We start from the raw sequence: 6729 nt of genomic DNA on the forward strand, positions 1-6729 counted from the left end.
GCAGAAATTTCGACAGTGCAGTTTTCTGCAAAACAGGCATACGTGTTCTATTGTGGACCGTGCTACATAGCACAAGTTGTCTTTTGTTCAGTCTTTGCTTCATTACAGGTAGCTTTTGTATCAGTTTCAGTCAGTGGCCATGGCTGATAACAGCAATGATGTATTTCACATGTTGTCTGCTGAAGACAAACTGGATGGAGACAGCAACTACCCACTTTGGGCATACATGATGCAGCATGTTTTGGTTGCAAAAGGACTGTGGAACATTGTGCAGGGTACGGATGTACGTCCAGGTTCTGTGGATGTAGGATCTGTTGAGGATGTTGCAGGTTCTAGCAGCTCTACTGTTGCTGCTGTTTTACCCACTACTGAACAAGCTCGTTTGGGATAGTAAAGATGCGCAGGCTCATGCCTTGATTACACTTTCTGTCAAACGTAACATCACCCCACATATTCGTTCAGCTAAAACAGCAAAACAGGCTTGGGATATTCTAGCTGGTTTGTATGCAGGTCGTAACGAGGCAAAAATCGCTTACCTGCGTAAAGTGCTAGAATTGAAGATTATGCAAGAAGATGATGACATGAATGTTTTTCTTACTGAGATTAAAGATCTCAAAGAACAGTTGATTTCTGCAGGTGAGATTATTCCTGATCATTCTCTTGTGCAGACTGTTCTTGATGCTTTACCTGAGACATATCAGACTTTTGCTTCCACGTGGAGACTTCTTAATGAGGACAGACCTGATGCTGTCAAGTATGATACTTTAGTCAACAAACTCTTGCAAGAAGCGCAGTCCACGCAAAACAGGGCCAGGCAGCGTGCAGTTGATCAAGCATTTATTGCTGCCCAGCAGCAGCAGAGAAGGAGTGGTAAGGCAGCCCCTTCCACTGTTTCTTCTCCTATTAGTAGGTCTGCAACTTCTTCTCCTTCCACAGGTAGCAACAATAAGTCTGAGAAGGCTCTTGATAAAGGCAAGAAAAAGACTAGGTGCAACTATTGTAAGGCAAATGATCATGTCATTAAGAATTGCCCTAAGCTAAAGGCTAAAGAGGCAAAGAAGAAAGAGTCAAATGCAGCCACAATAGCGGATGCTTCTACAAATGCAGATTCTGCAAATGTTGTGCAGGATACAGAATGGGCGTTTAGCGTGTATTGCCAGTATGACCCATCTGTACATGATGCATGTTTGGCTGTTTCTGTTGACTCTCATGTTTGGTATTTTGACAGTGGTGCTACAAAGCACATTACCTCGCATCGTGATATGTTCACTTCTCTTGAGGCTGTCCCTAATGGGAATACTGTCACATGTGCCAATAATGCTTCTTACCCAGTGAAGGGCATTGGTAAAATTATGCTTACTGCTGCAAATGGCAGCGCTTTCACACTTTCAGATGCTTTGTATGTGCCAGGGATAAAGAAGAATCTATTGTCTGTCTCTGCGCTTGCTAGACTTGGACTTGTAGTCAAATTTGTGGATGACAGATGTACTGTTCATGATTTGACTTCTGGTGATACGATTATTGTATCTGGCACCTTGTTTCGTGGGCCGTATAGGCTCAATTCTTATGACAAGTGTGTAAAAGATTCAGCAAATGCAGTTTTTGATGAAAAGGCAGTTTCAGATGCAAAACTATGGCATGCTCGTTTTGGTCATCTGAACTTTGCTAGTTTGCTGTGTTTGCAGAAATTTGATATGGTTGCTTCATTGCCCCCTCTTGAGGCACCATTGAAACATGTTTGTGAAGGCTGTATTTTGGGCAAAATGCAGCGTTCTGCGTTTCCAAAGGATGGTTCTGTGTGGGCCATTCGCAAATTGCAACTTGTACATAGTGATGTATGTGGGCCTATGCAAACTCCTTTATTTGGTAAACACTTGTACTTCGTGACTTTCATTGATGATTACTCAAGGCATGCATGGGTATATCCATTAAAGGCAAAGTCCGAAGTGTTTTTGTGCTTCAAACAGTTTTTGCTTATGGTTGAAAATGTATCCAATTGTAATGTGGGCACCCTCCGTTCTGATCGAGGGGGGGAGTACATGTCTAAAGAGTTTGATGCATTTCTAGCTAGTCGTGGGATAAAACACCAATGTACAGTGCCGTATACCCCTCAGCAAAATGGTGTTGCTGAGAGGGAAAACAGGTCACTTATGGAGATGGCACGATGTATGGTCAAGAGCCAAGCTTTGCCACATGCGTTTTGGCTTGAGGCTGTCATGTGTGCTGCATATGTACTCAACAGGTGTCCTACTAAGGCCTTGCAGTCTATTACTCCATACGAAGCTTGGCATGGCAGGAAGCCTTCTATTGGTCACTTACGTGTCTTTGGTTGCTTGGCCTATGCTTTAGTGCCTGTGCAACAATGCACAAAATTGGATGATAAGGCTGTCAAATGCATTTTTGTTGGTTACAGTGCTGAGAGCAAGGGTTACAGATTGTATCATCCGTAGTCAAAGCGTATCTTGATTAGTCGAGATGTTGTTTTTGTGGAAGATGCTGTGCAGCCTTTGTTATCATGTACCAAAGAGACAAGTGTGAGCTTACGGGATGTATTTGATACATTGTTGCCTCTGTTTACAGATGGGAATTCAAATGTAAGTCCTAATGAGGTAAATATTCAGCCTATGCAGATTTCAAACGACATCATAGATCAGCCTATTTCTGATGCAGATTTACAGGATGTAATTTCTGAGGATAGGGCTGAAAATGAGCAGGCTAGAGGTATGCCTAAATGGCTGGTGCAAACCTTGCGTGATAGTAAAATTGATGCACCTATATCTAGTCGTACTCGTTCAGGTTTTCAGCATGCCTCTTATGCATCAGATTGTTATGCTTTGGCTGTGTCTAGTATGTGTGAAGAGGAAGAACCTCTTTCATTTGATGAGGCACAAAAATCAGAAAATTGGTTGGCTGCAATGCAAACTGAATATGATGCTATAATCAAGAATGGTACATGGTCTTTGTGTGATTTGCCTATTGGTAAAAAGGCCATTGGATGTAAGTGGGTTTTTAAGTTGAAACGAAAGCCAGATGGCAGTGTTGATCGCTATAAGGCTAGACTTGTTGCAAAGGGTTATGCTCAAGAAAAGGGCATTGATTTTGATGAGACCTTTGCTCCCACTTGTCGTATGACTACCATTCGTAGCATTTGTGCATTGGCAGCTCATAATGGTTGGAATGTACATCAGCTGGACATAAAGACTGCGTTCTTGAATGGAGATTTGCATGAGGTGTTGTATGTATCGCAGCCTCGTGGTTTTATTCAAAGAGGGCAAGAAAACAAAGTGTGCAGGTTGAAAAAGGCTTTATATGGTTTAAAGCAAGCTCCACGAGCTTGGTATGAAAAGATATATGCATATTTGACTGCACATGGATTTCAGAATAGTCCAACAGAAAGCACTTTGTATGTTAAACGTGTGGATGGTGTACATCTAATCATTGCTCTCTATGTCGATGACATGCTGCTCACATGACCAAATGAGAGTCATATTGCTGATTTTAAGGCTGGTTTGAATGCCTCTTTTGAGATGTCAGATTTGGGGCATTTGCATCATTATTTGGGGATACAATTTAAGCAGTGTGATGGAGGTATTGCTTTGTGTCAGACAAAGTATATTGAGACATTGTTGCGGAGATTTGGCCTTGAAGACTGCAAGCCTATTGCTACTCCAATGGAGAAAGGTTTGAGGTTGAGTCTTCATGATGCTGGAGATCACTTTGATGTCACACTCTATCAGACAGCTGTTGGTTGCCTCATTTATGTATGTATTACGAGGCCGGACATTCAGTTTGCAGTCTCACAGGTGAGCAGGTTTATGCATAGCCCAGGGTCTCAACATTGGAAGGCAGTTAAACGCATCTTTCGCTACTTGAGTGGCACCATACATCTTGGGTTGTTTTATCCCAAGGGGGGATCATTGCCGCCAGATTTACATGCTTTTTCGGACTCAGATTGGACTGGTTGCTATGACACAAGAGTGTCCACAAGTGGTTTTTGTTTCATGCTCGGTAGCTCATGCATATCTTGGTTGAGCAAGAAGCAACCTAGTGTGGCCACTTCTAGTTGTGAAGCTGAGTACAGGGCAGCTTTCACAGCTACGATTGAGTGTGTGTGGCTCAGACGGCTTATCGCTGACTTGGGTGTTGGACAGGAGTCTGCCACCTCTATCTTCACTGACAGTCAGAGCGCATTGACAGTTGCGAGAAACCCAGTTTTTCATGCTCGCACAAAGCGCATTGAGGTGCATTATCACTATGTCAGGGAGAGACTCTCAGCAGGAGAGATCAGCTTGGCCTATGTGCCAACACAGGACAACCTCGCCGATCTTTTCACAAAGGCGCTTCCTCGTGAGAAGTTCGAAGCTTTCCGCAAAGCTTTGGGCTTGCTCCCCTTTGTGGACTGATCCGGGCATGGCACTCCCCTATACATGAGTGCCAGCTCTCGTTCACACCATTACTCCCAGGGGGAATTTGTTGCCATATATATATAGGCAGTGATGTGTGTGAACACACTTAGGACCGCCGGGGCACTTTTTCCCTCTTTAGGAGGTTTTTTCCCCCGGCTTGTAAATACGCCCATCCTTCTAGGGCTAACTGATCTTTTGTACATTGACACAATCTAATACACTTTGTGTTGTGTGCATTCTTGTTTCTTCTTCTCCAAGCTTTGTGTGCTTTCCTGCAACCCTAATTCCAACAGATTGTACCATTCAAAATACCGTCGCTATCTATATATTCACAATGACTCTTATGTAGATGCCAAGAAGAGAAAAAGTATAATAAGGTCTTCTTCTTTTTTGGGGGCTTTAAGCTTGGAGAGAATAGTTACCCCCCACAATATGTGGACCGATATAGATCTCTTGTTACACAACAACTTCTACTTTATGCTCATAAAGCACCTATGGAAAAATAAATCGCTTCAACTTATGGAGTGCAACATGAGGAGCATGTTACAGATTCAGATGTTGGGGTGAAGGAGACCATGTAGGAGGAGGCTATTGTCACAGATAATGCTGCTAGTTTGCACAAGCCCATCCTCGATGAGATTGTGACCGCTTTAGTTTTTTAGAATCAATAGACCATGCATGAGAAAGTTGTTGCCACATCATCTATTTTTGGCACGTAGGACACTATCCTTGAGGAACCTACTACAATTGAAGCTGTAAATCTTGAACTTAAAGTGCTAGATGAGGAGGCGTCCACCATTTTTGTGTAGGAGAATCTGATGATTTTTGAGAAGGAGACAACTTTTGTTTCTGGAGAGGGTGGTGTCATGGATGATTTGGAGCACAAGGACACCATTCATGTGGAGGATCAGCCTGCGCGGACGAGAATCTTGATGATGATCACATGCACTAAACTTCTAAGGAAGCTTCACATATGGAGCCTCCCACATCATCTACATAGTAGGACATTATTGCATGAGTATTTTAGTCACTCATTCTTGTAAATCTTACTTGTATTTATACAATACCTGGAATTAAAATCTTTCAGCTATCTCAATCATTCCATTTGGGATGTCTTTACATTGTATGATGCTCGCTCTTCTTTGCATTACCTGTGAACATGTGATTGGAATCAATATTATGAATAAGAAACTACACATGTAAAATTATGTTGACGGTGGAGAACCTCACGATTAAACGACTCTGTACACCAAGTGCCCGTAGGAAGTCTATGCAGGTGAGATGTGAAATATCACGTGTCACTTCGAAAAAGCCCTTCGCGTGCACCACGCGTTCAAGGATCCTCTCCCGATCGAATTGAGCGAGCCTCTTGACCAAATGATAATCTTCTAAAAGGATAGGACCTGCAGATAGAATATGATTTACACAACCTCTGATTAGTAAACATTTGAGCAGGAAAGAGTTTAAATGTAAGGGAGCACAACTTATACAGAAATCAAGGAAATCAACTGTTCATTCAAAACAAGGCAAGCGAGCTTATCCAATCATAAGAACTCAAAAGTTTTGAGAATGTGCTTACCTCTGGCACTGACAGTTAAAGATGAATTGTTGTTCCATACTGGCGCACCCGAATTGGTGGTGAAGAAGGGAGAATTGTACGCGCTCGAAGGACGAAACTGCGCAAGTAGAGAAATCGTCAGGTTCTAAATTCAAATCTTCAACTAGAGGTTAACTTTTTGTCAAATGGTCTTGTTGGGTGGATTTGCTGGCTCATGCACCGCTTCCTATTATCCACTATGCTTCTTTAAAAACCATCCTCGACTACATGGAAGACTATTGAGAGTCGGAGACGTATGTACGCCTCATTCCAGCTTGTCTTTTCAAAATTCGACGAGTCTATGATAGAGAAGTGTAAATATATATCCATATATCTCTCGTTTTTTAAAAGTTTGGCAATCCATCACAGCACGCCATTCTTTGTGAATTCACAAGATCTACATGACCGATGTCTTTTAACATCTTTGAATGTGGTAAAAATGCTTTGATAGTATGCTGATCAGAACTCGGAGGATTGTTTAAAAGGTTTTAAGTCGGATAAGTGCGTGTGCATGAGCTTTATCTTTTCGTAGCTAAACATGATTACGGAGCGGGGTTGCATGTAAGCCATCTTTGTAATTGATCGAATCTATATCATTCTGTAATTGTTCATCCACTTGGGTGCATCCTAAGTTTTGATATATCATTGCTTCTTGCTCAAGATGTCATCTTCATTGAGAATGAATCTTTTATCAACAACAGTGGGCACCTTACAATTTTGGATTGT

This window comes from Cibotium barometz, chromosome 23, assembly GCF_041138505.1.
Source record: "Cibotium barometz isolate CiBa-2024 chromosome 23, ASM4113850v1, whole genome shotgun sequence".
NCBI lineage: Eukaryota > Viridiplantae > Streptophyta > Polypodiopsida > Cyatheales > Cibotiaceae > Cibotium > Cibotium barometz.